The sequence below is a fragment of the Eurosta solidaginis genome, chromosome 2 (genome assembly GCF_040869045.1).
Source record: "Eurosta solidaginis isolate ZX-2024a chromosome 2, ASM4086904v1, whole genome shotgun sequence".
Classification (NCBI taxonomy): domain Eukaryota; kingdom Metazoa; phylum Arthropoda; class Insecta; order Diptera; family Tephritidae; genus Eurosta; species Eurosta solidaginis.
The window spans coordinates 140,452,046-140,472,279 of NC_090320.1; the positions used below are offsets into that span (position 1 = coordinate 140,452,046).

At 40.7% G+C, this 20,234-nt stretch overlaps 1 protein-coding gene and 1 pseudogene across 1 annotated transcript in view; both read left to right on the forward strand.

Annotated features, from left to right (window-relative positions):
- Apoltp (Apolipoprotein lipid transfer particle) overlaps positions 1 to 20,234 on the forward strand; it is a 2,338,027-nt gene that overhangs the window by 1,581,895 nt on the left and 735,898 nt on the right. The gene's annotated exons all lie outside the window — the stretch shown is intronic.
- On the forward strand, positions 10,591 to 12,785 carry LOC137240258 (DNA-directed RNA polymerase III subunit RPC2-like; annotated as a pseudogene).

Sequence of the window (20,234 nt, forward strand, 5' to 3'; positions counted from 1 at the left end):
TAATTTCCTTTCTATTACTAAGTTAAATTAATTTTTTCATTTACATATGGTCTGACTAAATAAATTTCTAAAGAAAAATAAACTCCAAAAAGAAAAAACATAGGCATTTCGCTGACTTTTTCATGTAAAGTGCAAAACCGGCGATTTTTTGAAATGTTTGTATGGTGAACCCCCAGAGGTGTTCCAGGGGGTGTGCCATTGGCATCGATGGGTCGGGCCTCGAAAGTTAGTGCATGTGCATATGTATATATATATGCATGTGAGAATGTGCATGTGCATATGTATATATATATGCATGTGAGAATTTCATAAAACCGCAAATAAATATGAAGACTAACGCCCCGATTCTGAGCGTTACCGGTAAAATAGTACCCAAAACATTATGTAACCGAATATCGTGGTAACGCTGTCATCACCGAAAAACTCACAAGTGGCTGTGGAGAAATTTGAAAGGTAGTGTTCTTCGCTTTCACGGTTGCCACTTTGGTCCATTTGGAACAAAAATGGTCCCTTCCAACCCCATTTGGTCCGCTGGTTCCTTTTCTTCAATTTTGGTCCTTTTTAGGCAGTAGCGACGACTGGTACTTTTCTTTCTTCTTCACTCAGGTAAAAATTCACAATATTGCCCAAAAATTCGCCACACTTTCGTTAGCCACCATATAATTTTGAATTTACTTCAATGGAAATCTCACCATATAAAATTGCTCAGTCAATAAAATGTGCCAGAACAATAACATTTCACCTAGGATATAATTTATGCCAGGCATTAAAAAGAAAAGTGTTGGCAAACACATTGTCGTTAAGTGTCGATTAAAATAAAAAAAGTGTCGATTAAATAACCGATTAATCAAAAAAAAACTCTTGTTTTATAATAATATTAGCTGTGTTTTTTTCACATTTCACGCATTATATTCAGATGTAACTGAAATATGTGTCTATGTTTCACCCTCTGCACTAATTCTATGTATTCTATGCGCGTCCACTATTTATCACAACTGATTCAGCTATATGTTATACTCAGAAATACAACAGAGGGTTGTTTCTCCGCTTTTCGGTACACCCTGTGCTGTAGCTAGTTGTTTAACCACTGTAGATAAATGGATCTCCTAAGCATTATCTAAGCGAGGATAGGCGTTTTTTTCACGCGCAAACGAAACGTATACGCGTGTAAAGAAAACACGGCTATTAATAACGGCTAGATATTTCGATCGGTTATACAACACTATGTAAAATATATGAAAATAAAAATTGCTTTTCGCATAGCATAGCTTATGGCGAGCACTCTGCCGTGAGCCTAACACTTTCAAACCTTATACAAAGAAATTCCATGCATTACTTCTCATTTGGCACGTTGATATTTAAATCTTTCTCACCCAGCTCAATGAGTTCAAGGAATTTCAGGACTATTGTGGTGTTAAGCCACGCAAGGTAATTGAAAACTAAGTATCTTGGCGCAAGAAGTATTTTATCTCGAAGACAGAAGGACAAATGCAAAAGACATTTGATTTCGGAAGAAATGATTTGTATAAAATTATTCCCGTAGGTGCAGAACCCCTGAGGCGTGGGATCAAAACTCAAACTTACTGAATATAGGCTCTGATATGAAGTTTAAACGTTAAGGGAAAAAGTAAGCGTCTAAAAAATAGCACTAACAAAATTGCCTAGTTTCATTTATGATTTACTGAGTTTTCCACATACATAGTTCGGCAACACCAGAAAGCAAATTTTGAACCGTTTCAATGCTACAACAACATAATGCTAGAACCAAGAGCTTTGTGACCAAAACTAGGTTCACACGTTTGGTTGGTGAAAAACATAGACTTATCCTATGTCAAAATATAGTACAATTTTTGGTTGTTTGTTCAGCTTGAATTAAAGGAAAGTCTTCACATGTTTAGTAAAATTTTATATGGAAAAATCCTAAAATTTTATATTTTATACTAATATAATAAAACAAAAATTTGGTCCTTTTTTTCGATGAATTTTGGTTCCAAATGAAAACACGGTGTGGCAACCGTGTTCGCTTTACCGAAATTGTAGATACGAGGTCGACGAATAAACGGGATGATGTGTATTTGCATATTATGCATGAAAAGTTTGTACATAGGTATATTGTAATTTATTCTGTAAAAGTACATAATGTAAACAAATATGTATAGCAAGAGGAAACACTCTTTTACTATTATCTTTACTTATTTCCGCTTACAATTCTTTATTTTTCAGTTTTGCCTTTTTCTAAACAACAGCTGTTGTGTGGTTATTTCGATGTAACCACCTACTATTGGGCTCCAAATTTTTAAAGGGTCCATATTTCTAAAATATATAAGTGGGCGAAATATAAAAATTCTATTTTATACCCAACTAAGCTCAACGTATAAAAAGCCTACCATTACAAAGATATTTCTTTATTAATTTTCATAATGTTTGCGACAGTAGATGTTCAAGGCTTTAAAGCATACGATAATGTATTTATTGTAATCGAAATAGCTGTGGTCCTCAACAATAAAGAATTCCATTGCTTCCACATAAAATCTCCATTTGAATTTTCGGAGCTGAGTAAGGATAATCAACGACAAGTTAATTGGTTAATATTACACCACCATAATTTATTATGGTCCTATGAAAGCGATAGTTTTAAATCTGTAAAAAACTATTTGATGTCAACGTTGAAGAACATAAAATTTTATGTTAAGGGGCAAGAAAAAACTGTATGGATAGCAGAGTTCCTCCAAAAGCCGGTGTTTAACATTGAAGAGGAGAGTACAGGATGTGATGGAATGAGTCTCTTTAGATTATATAGTTTACACCCAGATGTTGTGCGTTGTCAATATCATTTCCATACTGATTGTAATGTGCAAATCAACCAACGAAAAATTCGTTGTACTTTAAAATCAGCATATATTTTGCTCAAATACATATCGGCTAGTAATTTAAATTTATAATGAAATAAAATAGAATTATAAATCTTAACTTTATTATACTCAGTTGAGCAGAGCTCACAGAGTATATTAAGTTTGATTGGATAACGGTTGGTTGTACATATATAAAGGAATCGAGATAGATATAGACTTCCATATATCAAAATAATCAGGATCCAAAAAAAATTTGATTGAGCCATGTCCGTCCGTCCGTTAACACGATAACTTGAGTAAATTTTGAGGTATCTTGATGAAATTTGGTATGTAGGTTTCTGAGCACTCATCTCAGATCGCTATTTAAAATGAACGATATCGGACTATAACCACGCCCACTTTTTCGATATCGAAAATTTCGAAAAACCGAAAAAATGCGATAATTCATTGCCAAAGGCGGTTAAAGCGATGAAACTTGGTAGGTGGGTTGACGTTATGACACAGAATAGAAAAATAGTAAGATTTTGGACAATGGGCGTGGAACCGCCCACTTTTTCAAGAAGGTAATTTAAAAGTTTTGCAAGCTGTAATTTGGCAGTCGTTGAAGATATCATGATGAAATTTGGCAGGAACGTTACTACTATTACTATATATGTGCTAAATAAAAATTAGCAAAATTGGATGAAGAACACGCCCACTTTTTAAAAAATTTTTTTTTAAATTCAAATTTTAACAAAAAATTTAATATCTTTACTGTATATAAGTAAATTAAGTCAAAATTCAACTCCAGTAATGATATGATGCAACAAAATACAAAAATAAAAGAAAATTTCAAAATGGGCGTGGCTCCGCCCATTTTCATTTAGTGTGTCTAGAATACTTTTAATGCCATAAGTCTAACAAAAATTTACCAATCCTTTTGAAATTTGGTAGGAGCATAGATTCTATGACGCTAACTGTTCTCTGTGAAAATGGGCGAAATCGGTGGAAGCCACGCCCAGTTTTTATACACAGTCCACCGTCTGTCCTTCCGCTCGGCCGCTAACACAATAACTTGAGCAAAAACCGATATATCTTTACTAAACTTAGCCCACGTACTTATCTGAACTCACTTTATCTTGGTATAAAAAATGGCCGAAATCCGACCATAACCACGCCCACTTTATCGATATCGAAAATTACGAAAAATTAAAAAAACGCCATAATTCTATACCAAATACGAAAAAAGGGATGAAACATGGTAAACGGATTGGTTTATTGACGCAAAATATAACATTGGAAAAAACTTTGTAAAATGGGTGTGACACCTACCATATTAAGTAGAAGAAAATGAAAAAGTTCTACAAGGCGAAATCAACAGCCCTTGGAATCTTGGCAGGAATACTGTTAGTGTTATTGAATATATAAATAAATTAGCAGTACCCGACAGATGATTTTCTGGATCACCTGATCCACATTTGGTCGATATCGCGAGAACGCCTTCACATATACATCTAAGGGCCACTCGCTTTTAAAACCCTCATTAATACCTTTAATTTGATATCCATATCGTACAAACACATTCTAGAGTCACTCCTGGCCCACCCTAATGGCGATATCTCGAAAAGGCGTCCACCTATAGACCTAATGCCCACTCCCTCTTAAAATGCTCAGTAACACCTTTCGTTTGATACCCATATCGTACAAACATTCTAGAGTCACCGCTGGCCCACCCTAATGGCGATATCTCGAAAAGGCGTCCACCTATAGACCTAATGCCCACTCCCTCTTAAAATGCTCGGTAACACCTTTCGTTTGATACCCATATCGTACAAACATTCTAGAGTCACCCTTGGTCAACCTTTATGGCGATATCTCGAAACGGCGTCCACCTAGGGAACTAAGGATCACTCCTTTTCAAAATACTCATTAACAGCTTTCATTTGATACCCATATCGTACAAACACATTCTAGAGTCACTCCTGGCCCACCCTAATGGCGATATCTCGAAAAGGCGTCCACCTATAGACCTAATGCCCACTCCATCTTAAAATACTCATTACCACCTTTCATTTGATACCCATATCGTACAAACACATTCCAGAGTCACCCCTGGCCCACCCTAATGGCGATATCTCGAAAAGGCGTCCACCTATGGACCTAATGCCCACTCCCTCTTAAAATGCTCAGTAAAACCTTTCGTTTGATACCCATATCGTACAAACACATTCCAGAGTCACCCCTGGCCCACCCTAATGGCGACATTTCGAAAGGCGTCCACCTATAGACCTAATGCCCACTCCCTCTTAAAACGCTCAGTAACACCTTTCATTTGATTCCCATATCGTACAACTAGAGACACCCCTGGTCCACCTTTATGGAGATATCTCGAAACGGCGTCCACCTAGGGAACTAAGCATCACTCCTTTTCAAAATACTCATTAACAGCAAACATATTCAAGAGTCACCCCTGGTCCACTTTTATGGGGATTTCTCGAAAAGGCGTTCACCTATAGAACTAAAGCCCATTCCCTTTTAAAATACTCATTATCACCTTTCATTTGATACCCATATCGTACAAACACATTCTAGAGTCAGCCCTGGTCCACCTTTATGGCGATATCCCTAAATGGCGTCCATCCATAGAACTATGGCCTACTCTCTCTTAAAATACTCTTTAATACCTTCCATTTGATACACATGTCATACAACCACATTCCAGGTTTACCCTAGGTTTATTTTCCTACATGGTGATTTTCCTTATTTTGTCTCCATAGCTCTCAACTGAGTATGTAATGTTCGGTTACACCCGAACTTAGCCTTCCTTACTTGTTTTATACTCAGTTGAGCAGAGCTCACAGAGTATATTAACTTTGATTGGATAACGGTTGGTTGTACAGGTATAAAGGAATCGAGATAGATATAGACTTCCATATATCAAAATCATCAGCATCGAAAAAAAATTCGATTGAGCCATGTCCGTCCGTCCGTCCGTCTGCCGTTAACACGATAACTTGAGTAAATTTTGAGGTATCTTGATGAAATTTGGTATGTAGGTTACTGGGCACTCATCTCAGATCGCTATTTAAAATGAACGATATCGAAAATTTCGAAAAATCGAAAAAGTGCGATAATTCATTACAAAATACAGATTAAGCGATGAAACTTGGTAGGTGAGTTGAACGTAAGACGCAGAATAGAAAACTAGTAAAATTTTGGACAACGGGTTTGGCACCGCCCACTTTTAAAAGAAGGTAATTTAGAAGTTTTGCAAGCTGTAATTTGGCAGTCGTTGAAGATATCATGATGAAATTTGGCAGGAACGTTACTCCTATAAATACATGTGTTTTAAATTAAAATCGCATGACGAACATGCCCACTTTTTAAAAAAAAAAATTTTTAAGTCAAATTTTAACAAAAAATTTAATATCTTTACAGTATATAAGTAAATTATGTCAACATTCACCTCCAGTAATGATATGGTGCATCAAAATACAAAAATATAAGAAAATTTCAAAATGGGCGTGGCTCCGCCCTTTTTCATTTAATTTGTCGAGAATACTTTTAATGCCATAAGTCGAACAAAAATTTACCAATCCTTGTGAAATTTGGTAGAGGCTTAGACTCTAGGACGGTAACTGTTTTCTGTGAAAAAGGGCGAAATCGGTTGAAGCCACGCCCAGTATTTATACACAGTCGACCGTCTGTCCTTCCGCTCGGCCGCTAACACGATAACATGTGCAAAAATCGATATATCTTTACTAAACTCAGTGCACGTACTTATCTGAACTCACTTTGTATTGGTGTAAAAAATGGCCGAAATCCGACTATGACCACGCCCACTTTTTCGATATCGAAAACTACGAAAAATGAAAAAAATGCCATAATTATATACCAAATACGAAAAAAGGGATGAAACATGGTAATTGTACTGGTATATTGACGAAAAATATAACTTTAGAAAAAAAATTGGTAAAATGGGTGTGACACCTACCATATTAAGTAGAAGAAAATGAAAAAGTTTTGCAGGGCGAAATCAAAAGCCCTTGGAATCTTGGAAGGAATACTGTTCGTGGTATTACATATATAAATAAATTAGCGGTACCCGACAGATGATGTTCTGGATCACCCTGGTCCACATTTTTTTCGATATTTCGAAAACGCCTTCACATATACAACTAACGGCCACTCCCTTTTAAAACCCTAATTAATACCTTTAATTTGATACCCATATCGTACAAACACATTCTAGAGTCATCCCTGGTCCACGTTTATGGCGATATCTCGAAAAGGCGTCCACATATAGAACTAAGGCCCACTCCTTTTTAAAATACTCATTAACACCTTTCATTTGATACCCATATCGTACAAAAAAATTCTAGAGTCACCCCTGGCCCACCTTTATGGCGATATCTCGAAAAGGCGTCCACCTATAGAACTAAGGCCCACGCTCTTTTAAAATTCTCATTAACACCTTTCATTTGATACCTGTTCGGCCTGAGTGCGTCGTAAACCGGCAGTGGGTAGGCGCACAAGGGTCGATCTCGCTCAAGGGATGATTCACTCAAAAGGAAATAAAGAAGAACACGGGAGGATTTTCCTCGTTATAATGGGTGAACTTTATTAGGTACAAGTAAAATAGCGTGGGTATGATATTACCTGAATATGGTGGAACACGGCGGAGATCCTTGGCGGCAGATGTTAACTCGTTGGCTGTTGAAATCAAAGAGGCCGGTTGGATAGCGAGCTACAACCGTTGACCCGCAAAATCCTCCGTTTTGGAGAGGAAAGGCACCCACACATCAACCCCGACATGCATATGCATGAGTGCTGACAAAAAGCACACATACACGTGCATGTACATGCATGCACATGCATGAGGGTGATGGTGTGGGTGTTTATAAATTAATTCGAGTATCGAGTATCGATTTGCAGAGTTGCATTGGGGGGGTCGCAATCAGATGCGGAAAAGTTAGGCATCCTGCCTAAGCATGCCGGCCCCCCTTGCGATACGCAACATCGTTTTCCGCCAATGACCTCCGCTGAAACGAGAAAAAATTAATATAAGACTTACACACTAAACTTAATCTAAATGAAGAATTCGTCTGCGACGCAAAATGGCCGGGAATCCCTTCCGACTTGCTTAGCATGCCACCTGAGCTAAGATGAAAGAATTAGCGGTTATGAACAGTGAAGTGAATATTTCTTGCCATTGAATTATACATAATTCTTAAATATAGAAATTCAGAACGTAATATATCTATAGTCGATGGCCAGTAAGGCTGGACGAAAAGGCCGAGGTCTCCGTTCCAGAGTGGCACCAGTTTTTGTTATTCTTTGGTTTTTGTCGTTTCGGATGGAGAGGCCGAGGTCTCCATTCCAGATTTGCGGTTTTTTTGTGTTGGTTGGACGAAGAGGCAGAGGTCTCCGTTCCAGACTCGAGGGTTTTTAGGTTTTTCTGGGCTGGACGAAGAGGCCGAGGTCTCCGTTCCAGCGTACAACGTGTTGTGTCGCTCTCAGGGCGACTGTGGCATTTTATGGATGTGCCAGGGCGAGTGGCCGTGAGGTTGGTTGGGTGATGCGCGTTTTCGCTGCAGCGCATGTATTTCGTCAGTTGTGTATTATATTATTACCCTACAAAACACCTGGTCACAAAACCTACCCCACGCCCATGCAAATGTGACTACGAAAATAACCTGTCACCGTAAAATGACTAGTCAAATGACGTGGAGTGACGAGAGCGTTTTTGCAAAGTAGTTAGTGCTGTGATTTCGAGCAGCTTATATATTTCAACAAAACCAGCAAGATTGCGGTGTGTGGGAGGTTGGAGCGGACGTGATTCCAAGCCACCCGCGCAAAATTACTTGTTTTCGTGATACGCGTGTTGTTTTATTAACAAACGTACGTTAAAATAGGTGAATAAGCCGAGTTTAAATCGAAGCGGAGAGGCTCACGAAGGTATGGATTTAACTTTGTGCGACAGCTCATGATGAATAGCGAAAATCGTAATTAAACTCGAAAGTGTACCAACTGCCGGTGCTTGCATCCGGATTGGCGATGCGTTCTCCGCGACGCGTTCTATCTGCACGTACCATTCTGAGATTGCATGCAACCCTGTCGTGTATTTCTTGGTTAGCTGACAGCTGGTATGGTGAATTTGTGGTGTGCGAGTATATTATATAATACATATATGTATTTGCTTGCCCTTGAAAAAAAACTAGGTCACTGGGGCAGTAGCACACTTAGGCCGGTAGAAACAGTTGACTTTTCCCATTTCGGGATTTTGTCGTGTCGGGATTGTTTTATTTCGGGACTCGGATTGTTTTTGTAACCGAGCCCCTTATAATGACTGTTTGTGATGTTTGTTGTTGAAAAACAACAAGTACTGCCCCCCCCGCCAGAAAACAGTGCCCAAAAAAACGGAAAGGGTACAAAAAAAAAACAACAAAAACATTTCTTTGTAAAAAAAATGTGAATTTTTTGCGAGGAAAGGTTGTTTTCTTTGTTTTGTCCTCCCCTTTTTTTTGAGTTCCTTTGTTGTGTATGACTGCTTGGTACTGTAGTAGATGCCTATATTCGGCAAAACACGTCAGTATCGATTCTGATGTTTTGCGCTTTTCGGTACTGCTTTGGTGTAGTTATCGGTATCCGCTTTTTTTCTTTCTTAATATGACAGCACTAATGAGGCTGCCGTTGGTATGTTGCGGGTTGCCATCCAGTTGTTTTCTCGTAACAGGAATTTTCCAGGATACATTAATGTAGGATTGTGGTGGATAAATTACCCTCACCACATTGTTATTTGGAAAAGGATTTTCAAGCTGGTAAAACGTAAGTATGACAAATTCCTAACGGATTTTTTGATAATTTTTTTTTTTTAATGGATTTTTTTATTTTCGTTTCAGATGGAACCGATGCAACTGCTTCTGGTGTGTTTGGAGACTGGGGAAGAGGAGCCAATCCAGGTGGTGGCGGATGTCCAATACCCGGAGCGGCGGAGGGGCTCCTATATCTGCCACGCGCCGGACGAGTTGGTGCAGCAGGCGGTGGAGGAGGTGTTGCGGCAAGTTAGGCCCTGTGTGCTCCGGGCCCTGCAGACGCCTCTGGTGGTTAAACTACGCGGGAGCACCACCGCCTGGTATGCCAAATTCCATAAGGCGCACGAGAACGTGTTGTGGGAGCCGCAGCCAGCACACGGTCCAACGCCTCAGGGGGGGTATCGATGTCGTGTGTGCCAACGGCATCTTCGGTCGTTTGGAGGCTTGATTGCCCATCTAAATGGGCATATGCAATTTTACCCGTATAGGTGTTGGAGTTGCCCCAAGCGGTATGCGTCGTCCGCAGCGCTCTCCGTGCATCGCCTTCTTCGCCACTGAAGTGGGTTTCTGTGCCACTCAGTTACGGCTGTGAAGTAATATTTGTTGAAAAAAAAAAAATAATAATAAATGGATTTATATTATCCTTCATATTATTTCGGCCTGATTAGTTAGGTTGGGGGGGGGGGGGGGGGGGGGGGGGGGGGGGGGAAGCTCTTGTGATTTAACCTTGTGTTGTCTTCTCTACTCTTAGACAGACGCAAACAAGAAAACGCACCATTGGGTGTCGAGTTGGGTAACATGGCAACTCTGTCGTTTCTCGTTTTCTTGTATATATCATACATACATACATACTTGTTTGAACATTCCAGTATAGAGAATGAAGCAAAAAAATCGAAAGATTTATTTTACCGTTTTTGTTTCAATTCATATGAAATCTACGCGTTGCTGGACAAAAAGGTAAGTGGTAAAATATTTTGCAATAATTTTACTGAAATAAATATTTCTTATGTTATTTCAGATTTTTAATTCATTTTTTGTTTATTTTCAGGTGACTGGTGATGGGGATCCAGGAGGTGGAGCAGATGGGTTTGATGTGTCGTTTTCCCCTTTTTTTCTTTCGTTTTCTAGGCTACCGGGCACCGCAAAGGGGTGCTCCAACTGCGGCGCGGCCTTTGCGATGTCCATTTGTGCACTTATTAATGGATTTTTTTTCCTTCTATTTCATTTCAGATAAGTACTTCTTTAAATGGCAACATACTAGGACTAACAATAAGTTGTAAGCGACTCGTACAAGTTTTTCGCATGATGCGCCGCAAAGGCCGACTTAGCCCATTTGTTTCCATACACACTGCTCACACTCAGCGTTGTGTGTACATACACACAGACGGTGGGCGCCTCTGTCGCCCTTATATAATTGTAAGTAATGGTAAACCAACTGTAGAACAGCGTCATATTGAAGAGCTTAAACGTGGCATACGTAAATTTGAGGATTTTCTGCATGATGGTTTAGTAGAATATCTTGACGTGAACGAAGAAAATAATTCATTTATTGCTTGGAATGAAGCTGATATCATAGCAGATACCACAACACATTTAGAAATAGAGCCATTTACCTTGTTGGGCGTATGCGCTGGGCTTGTGCCTTATCCACATCACAATCAAAGTCCACGTAACACTTATCAATGTGCTATGGGCAAACAAGCGATGGGTGTAATCGGTTATAATCAAAAGAATAGGATTGATACGCTTATGTACGATTTAGTTTATCCACAAGCTCCTATGGTCAAGTCAAAGACCATTGAGCTCACTGGGTTCGACAAGTTGCCTGCTGGTCAAAATGCAACTGTTGCTGTGATGAGTTATTCTGGGTATGATATTGAAGATGCGCTCATTCTAAACAAAGCATCCATTGATCGTGGCTATGGACGTTGTTTAATTTATAAGAACTCAAAATGTACTGTTAAACGGTATGCAAATCAAACATATGATCGTATTATGGGCCCAGTAAAAGATACGCTTACGAATAAGGTGATATTCAAACATGATGCACTAGACACAGATGGAATTGTGGCACCTGGTGAAATGGTAGTAAACAAACAAATTTTAATTAACAGAGAAATGCCAGCGGTGACATCAATAAATCCGATAGAACAGAGTGGACAAACTTCGCAGATTCCCTATACAGCAGTGCCTATTTCATATAAATGTCCGGAACCGAGTTACATTGAAAAGGTAATGGTTTCCGCAAACGGTGAAGAAGATTTTCTTATTAAAATACTCTTGCGCCAAACTCGTCGTCCGGAGATCGGTGATAAATTTAGTTCACGTCACGGTCAAAAAGGCGTTACCGGTTTAATTGTTGAACAAGAAGATTTGCCTTTCAATGATTTTGGTATATGCCCAGATATGATAATGAATCCACATGGTTTTCCCAGTCGTATGACTGTTGGAAAAACGCTTGAACTATTTGGAGGCAAAGCTGGTTTATTAGAAGGCAAATTTCATTATGGCACAGCATTTGGTGGTTCCATATGTAAAGACATACAGGATGAACTATTTAAACATGGCTTTAATTATATGGGTAAAGACTACTTCTACTCGGGCATAACAGGTGAATCTTTGGAGGCATACATTTATTCAGGTCCCGTATATGATCAAGAGTTGAAGCATATGGTCCAAAAGCTGTGCTAACTCGTCAGCCCACACAGGGTCGCAGTCGTGAAGGTGGTCTACGTTTGGGTGAAATGGAACGCGATTGCCTCATTTCATATGGCGCTAGCATGTTGATTATGGAACGTTTGATGATTTCTTCAGATGCTTTCGATGTAGATGTTTGTAAGACTTGTGGTCGTTTAGCATATTGCTCGTGGTGTCACTACTGTCAGTCATCAGCGAATGTGTCGAAAATTTCTATGCCATATGCATGTAAATTGCTTTTCCAGGAATTAACCAGCATGAATGTGGTACCAAAACTAAAATTGCAGAACTACTAAGTCACAAAATATCTGAATTTAGTTAATAGTTTTACATTTCACAATCAATCTTTCTATAGTTTCTAAAATCGAAATTGTCTCTCTATGATCGCATGTTTTCATAAATTTATATCAATGATATAAATTATATGTAACGTTAATTTCGTTCATTTAATTATGGAAAAATAAACTAAATTGAGATATATCAAAAAAGGAAAAAAGGTATGGGTAGCACTTTTTAAAAGGTCTATGCTTTTATTTATATTGACCAAATTTATAGATTTATTGAACTTTGTTACGTTGCTTCAGAGTTTATCCCGAAGATGAAACATGGCTCTGCCGAAGCACTCTCTCGAGCTTTTTAATGTGTAAAGATCAGTTACCAACAGTATGACCTTCAGCTCGCTGAGTTGGAAACAGCCACAAATTCTGCGCTAACAAATATTAGTCGGCGCTTATCGTGGTTATCCAAGCATGCTGAGGATATATTTCGTGAGCTGGCTACTCAACACAGTAAGTTTTTTTTTTTTTTTTTTAACAACTTTACAATTTATATTTTTCAAAATATGTACATAATTTGCGATACCTTGTTTTTTTTTATCGAGTTAACTGAGTGATTAAGTTTTTACAATTACTTGTTCTCGTTAAATCTAATTAGTTGATTAGGACAGCAAAATTATTTTAATCTGGCTTTCACCCAGAAGGCCCGGGTTCGATTCCCGGTATGGGAACCAGGGTATATTAAAAGCTAGTTAATTTTGAATGTTGGTTTTTTGAGTTATTTGTACTCCCAACAAGTTTACATTGAGCTTATGCATGCAAAGAAATTGTCCATTGAGGAATAGCACCGGGATATCAGACTTGTACAAATGTAAAAAGCGTATATTCTCTTTTTTCTTTTGTGATCAACAACGCATCCCATTTTCTCGAAAAATAACTGGGAAGCTTTGCGTCAGTCCGCTACTTCCCCCCACCAGTGGTAAGGGGCAGCAGATACTGCTTAAAGTTGTAACAATGACATTAGTCTGTTTTTTTTTGTTAAAATCTCGTTCAAGTCTGGCACTTCCCCCCACCAGTGGTAAGGGGTATCAGATACTGTTCGAGGTAAGGGAAGTATCCACCCGGTGGGATGCACTCCCGCTTTCAACGACCTTTTGTAAGTCTGGTACTTCCCCCCCACCAGTGATAAGGCCAGTACCCCTACTGCTCAAGGTTAGGGAACTTTTTCCCACTTCCAAAAAAAATTTTTTTTTTTCCATTGGAAAACTCAAAATTTATGAGTAGAAAAGATTTTGGGTGATGGGATGATTTTTTTTTTTTTTTTTAAATTCAGTTGGCCGAGTGCCTTTGACCGAGTGCAGATGCATTATGTGGCAGATCCTGGATCTGCGTTAGGGGTTCTGGTGTCCTCGCTCTGGGTGAGCGAGTGAATTTGGGTGTTGTCTGGTGTCCTCGCTCTGGGTGAGCGAGTGAATTTGGGGTGGTTTTTTTTTTGCAAGGGGCCCGCGGTTAGTATTATTATGAAGCCTCAGTTTTGCTTTTTGTTTTGCGAGCTTTTGGTAAGCTCCCATGCGTCCTCGTGTCTCTAGCTACCTTTCCCCATTGCCCACAAGTAGCTAGGTGTAGGATTCCCCCTCCGGCAGACTCGGTACGAGACCGGGGGTGAGAAAAAAAAGAAAAATAAGATGTAGGATCGCCCTCCGGTAGACTCGCACCCTCACGAGACCGGGGGGTTGATGATAATATATGGCTCGGGAGAAACACCAGCTTAGGGATAGAGAGACACGAAGACGTGGGTTCCTTAATATGCTTTCGATGCTATCACCAACCGTGGGCCTCTAATTGTAGGTAGTCGGGGGAAATAGAGTTGTGGTTTTCTGGGGTTTGGTGAGGCGGAATTTTGCCCCTTACATTTCCTCCTCCTTGTCGTGGGACGGAAGGAGTACCAATTTCGAAATTGGTCTAGTTATTTGTCCCTTGTTTGTATGGACGTCAACAACACGCACACGGTTGTCAGAGCCTGGGTGTATGTTGACGATCCTCCCCATTCTCCACTCGTTAGGTTGGAGGTTATCTTCCTTGATAACGACCAGGTCTCCGGATTTTAAATTGGATTGTGGATGTTTCCACTTATATCGTTTCTGGATCTCGGTGAGATATTCCGATTTCCATCTTTGGCAGAAAGTATGATGCAAGGCCTTCATTTTTTGCCATCTGTTGACTATTGAGGCAGGATTCTCGTCACAGTCGAGTTCGGGTGGAGCTAACAGATGCTCACCCACGAGAAAATGGCCTGGAGTAAGCGGCTCCAGGTCGGAAGGTTCATTTGATGAGGGACTCAGCGGTCTAGAGTTAAGACATGCCTCTATTCGGCATAACAGGGTCGTAAACTCCTCGAAGGTATATTTATGGTCGGACGCGATTTTTTTATAATGGGTTTTAAAACTTTTTACCCCTGCCTCCCACAAGCCTCCCATGTGAGGAGCACCTGGGGGTATGAAATGCCATGCGAGAGTTTGGTGGCTATATTTATTCATGGTATCGTCCCTCGCTTCCCGAAGAAATGCCTTGAACTCCGATCGTAAGGATCGTGAAGCTCCGACAAAGTTTGTACCGTTGTCGGAGTAGACGTTTTTTGGGCATCCTCGTCTCGATACAAATCTGGAAAAGGCAGCCAAGAAGGACCCGGTACTAAGGTCGTTTGTCGCTTCAAGATGAATAGCTTTCGTTGAAAAGCAGACGAACAAACATACATATCCCTTTGAGGTCCGACACACTCTCCCTCGGTAGGACTTTATGTCAAATGGTCCGGCGAAATCTACCCCTGTATCTGTGAAGGCCCTGGCAAAAGTGGTGCGCTCCTTGGGAAGGATGCCCATGAGTTGAGTTTGTGCCGCTTCTTGTAAATAGTACACACTTTACATTTGTGGATGACAGACCTAATCATGGTTTTAACACGCGGTATCCAGTACTGAGTGCGAATAAAGCGCAGCGTCAGCTGGTTTTCTCCATGGAGGGAGATCTTATGTATAAACTCAACTAGGAGTCTGGATAGCCTACAAGTGTACGGCAGGATAATTGGGGGTCGTTCGTTGTAGGGCATATCTTTGGATGCGTCAATCTTACCACCAGTTCTGATTATACCATCAGAATCGATAAATGGGTTTAAGGGTAAAATTTCACTCTTCCCATGAATTGGTTTCCCTGACTTCAAGTTGGCATACTCTGCTTGATAATATTTCCTTTGGCATATAGCTATCAATCGTTGTGACGTAGTTTCGATTTCATCCGGTGCGATTGTATGAGACTGCCTATTGAAGGAAACTCTAGTTTTGGGATGTGTTCTGCGGGCAAATCGAAAAAGGTAAGATATAACCCGCAGCGCCCTTGAAAGGTCGGAGAACCTATCAAGGATGTTAGGGTTGTTGTTTACTGACGCTGCATGAACCTTTATCCGCTTTTCCTCAATTGACGTGTTGTATTCGGTGTCTTGTGCTGGCCAGTGGAAATTGTCTTCTTGCAGCCAAGAAGGTCCCTGCCACCACAACGAATTGTTGACCAAATCTGACGCTAGTAGTCCTCTGCTCCCTAAGTCCGTTGGGTTAGATTCCGAGTCAACGTGAAGCCAGTCCTTATTACCGACCATATCGATGATCTTTGTGATTCGATGTGCGACGAAGCTTGACCAAGTACAGGGCGGCTTGCGTATCCATGCGAGTACGATGGTTGAATCCGTCCAGAGGTGAACTTTTACTGGTCCCAAATGAATATTTCGGAATATTGATTCCATGATTTCTGCGAGCAGCACGGCGCCGCAAAGTTCTAAACGTGGCAGTGAGATGGTTTTCACTGGGGCTACTCGGGTTTTGGCTAGCAAGAGATTTGTGAAAATTTTATCGTCCCTTTTTACGCGCATGTATATTGCTGCTGCATATGCCTTTTCCGATGCATCGCAAAAACCATGTATTTCGATGTCGTCCTCGGGCGTAAAATTTACCCATCGCGGTATCCTAATGTTATCTATTTCGTTATAGTGTTGGGTGAAATTTTCCCACCGTTCTAAGGTAGTTGGGGAGACAGTTTCGCCCCACCCGGTGCCCTCTAACCAGATATGCTGCATTAGTATTTTTGCCACTATGACCATTGGGGCGAGCCACCCTAATGGGCCGAACAGCTTGGCGATAGCTGACAATATTTCTCGCTTAGTTAGTTTTTCTGGATCCTCCAGTGGTCCTGCTTTAAAATAAAAGAGATCGGAGTGCGCATTCCATCTTATGCCCAATGCCTTCACGTTGCTGGTGTCTTCAAACGCCAGAAAGTCTTCGCTTAGTCGATCAGTTTTCGGGATGTCTTTTAGAACCGCCTCCGAGTTTGATGTCCATTTCCGAAGTGGAAAACCAGCTGACTGTAGTGCCTGTCATATTTCATCCCTTGCCTTAATGGTCGATGCGATGGTGTATCCTCCCGCTAATACGTCGTCTACATACATGCATTCTCGCAGGATGCTCGATGCAGTTGGATGGGAATTTTCCACATCGTCCGCTAGTTGTAGAAGCGTTCTGATGGCCAGGTATGGAGCGCAGTTAACTCCGAACGTCACAGTCTTTAACTCGTAGAGGCCTATTGGTTCACTAATGTCTTTTCGGAAAACAATCCTCTGAAATTTGGTATGGTTGGCATCCATCCAAATTTGCCTATACATTTTTTCTATATCGCTATTGAAGAAATATCGATAGAGTCTCCAACGCAGAATAAGAATTGGGAGATCTGCTTGTAGTATTGGACCAGGTAGGAGAATGTCGTTTAGACTGCTGCCATTAGCCGTCGGGCTTGAGGCATTGAAAACGACTCGGACTTTCGTCGTTATACTTTCTGCTTTGACAACGGCGTGGTGTGGCAGAAAGTAATTATTTGTTTCATCTGCTGCGACGACACTGCTGATTTTTTCCATATGTCCAAGAGTCTCGTATTCTGAGAGTACCCTAATATATTCTTTCCCTAAGTCCGGATTTTTTATTAACCGGGACTCGTTTCGGTAATATTGTGAGAATGCGCGCTTAAGGGATCCTCCTAAACTCAGCTCTTCTGAGTAGCCTTGCTTGAATGGGAGGGATATTATATACCTCCCATCTTCGTTTCTTCTTCTTGTTTCTTTATAAAGCTGTTCGCAATATGCGTCCTCTGCATTAATGCTTTTGCCTTTTGGCAAATTTTCTAACTCACAGAAAGCTTTTAGTTGGTTGTCCAGCGCGACTTCGTTGTAAAACGACACTATGTTCTTTGTTGGATTCGGTGCTTCAATACGACCGGTTAGTATCCAACCGAACACTGTCTCTTGGGCCAGAAGTGTATTAAGTACATTCTTTTTTAGACCGCTTAGTATAATTTGGGGATATATATCGCCACCAAGTATGAGGTCTACATCTTCATTGACGTAGAACCTCTTGTCTGCCAAAACTAAGTCTGGGAACGCCTGCATCGCCATTGTTTCGATATGGCAGGATGGCAGATTCCCAGTTAGTTTGGCTAAAATTAGAACAGGAGTAGTCAAGCTAAAGCATGGGTCCACTGGTGAACGTAGCTCGATGGTGGATGCCTCTTTAACTTGAGCAGATACTGCGTTGGTGATGCCTGAAACTTGGGCAAATTGCCGGCAAATTGATTCTGCGTTTTAGTCTTTCTGTCATGAAAGAGCATTCAGACCCTGAATCAGTTAATGCCCGCGCGGAGAAGTCGGTACCATTATGATGAGTGTGTACGCGAGCAGTTCCTAATAGCACGCCTGTGCTGGAATTAGCATGACAGGATTTTACATTCTGGTTCACAGCAGAATTTGGTTGCCCCGATTCCTGTCTTCTTTGTGCTTGTGCTGAAGTCGACGGGATATTATCCGCGTCTTTGAATGGATTGCGCCTCATAGGTTGCTGAACTGTATCCGCATGCAGGAGCGTGTGGTGACGATAGTGGCATTTGGCGCAGTTGTACGAACTCGTGCACCTCGTCACTGTGTGTCCTGGGGATAAACAGTTCAGGCATCCCCCCGTGGATTTGATGAAGTTGATTCTCTCCACTGGGGTCAGATCACAGAATCGGGGACAATTCCGTAACCTGTGTTCAGCTTTGCACATTTTGCAAAAAACCCTTGATGTTGATTTTGAGGTAGCTTTGGATACCTTCGTTTGGAAGGCACCAAGGCTTTTTATGGGGGTTTCGGTTGTATGCCGAGCATTCGCTGGCTTTTGTCCCTTTTGGGCGTTAGTGCCGGTGAAGCTAGACACTGTTTCCAGTGTCTGAAACCTATTTGATAGAAATTTGTCCATATCTTCCGATTTAGATATGTCCATTTTATGGTCTATGCTTTGTTCCCATAGAGCCAGGGTACTTTCCGGTAACTTTGTCGAACACAAATAAGTTAGTATTGCATCCCAATTGGATGTGTCGATTTTGTGACACTTGAGGGACGATAGACAATTGTTTATATCGCTATGTAATTTCTTTAACGCGCTCCCACACTCACTCTCTGCCTTCTTTAAATTAAAAAGAATTTGCAATTGCGTGTTGACTAATATACGCTTGTTTTCATATCTTTCGCAGAGGTTTTTCCAGGCCATATCGAATCCATCATTTGTTAGAGGGCATTTTTTTACAATATCTTTGGCCTCGCCCTGTGTCTTGTTGTTCAGATGGAACAATTTCTCCACCCCCTGTAGGTCGGAATTATTTATGTATATGGCCGTAAACAGGTCACGAAAGGTTGGCCATGATAAATAGTCACCTTTGAAAATCTCCGTGTCACAAGGAGGGAGGCGGATCTTAAGCCCGCGAGGTGCGGCTGGGGGTGCTTGCTCCGAGATAGCACTATTTTCTACTTTTTTAAATTTCTCTGCCTCAGCAGATATTGTGGATAAGCATCGCATATATATTGCGTAGGTAGAGATCTGTTTTTTCCGGATGGCCAGCACATCATTTGCATCGACATCTTCTGATCCCATCAGTGAGTCAAACACAGACTTAACCTTCTTCCATAAGGAGCGCAACTCTTCTTGCTGTATCGCAAGAGTGTGCTTATTATGGCTTTCCTCTGGAATAAGGCTGTACTGCTGTTCAAACTCTGAGATTAACTCAGCTGATCGGATATATGTTTCCATTTTATAACAAATCTTTCCTGCCCAACTAAAACAAGCTAATTCTTTGAACAAAAAAAATGGAAACAATGCTTTGAAAGGTCGCTTTTATTTATTTATTTCAGACTTGGCCGACTCGTCTGATATTTTTTCAAGGGAAGAATAGGCGATGGTGTAACCTACTCGCCAACCGCACGCAACTTATATATATATATGTATATATTGTTGTATGTTAATTTATTTGCAGATTATTTTTGTGCCGTACGACAGAGAGCAGGGGGGAGCAACTCCAATGTGTATTGTGTGAAGCAAAAGGGGGCCACTCGCCACTTCAACCTTCAATTTTATTATAAGAAATAAGTGCGCGCGTTGATATAAACTCGACGAAAAGTGTAAAAACTCAGTGAAAACTGTTGTAAAAAACTGTGTCGAAAACTAGTGAAAATTAAAGTGCTTGAAAAGAAAATGAAAAATGCCACAGCCATGTGGCGT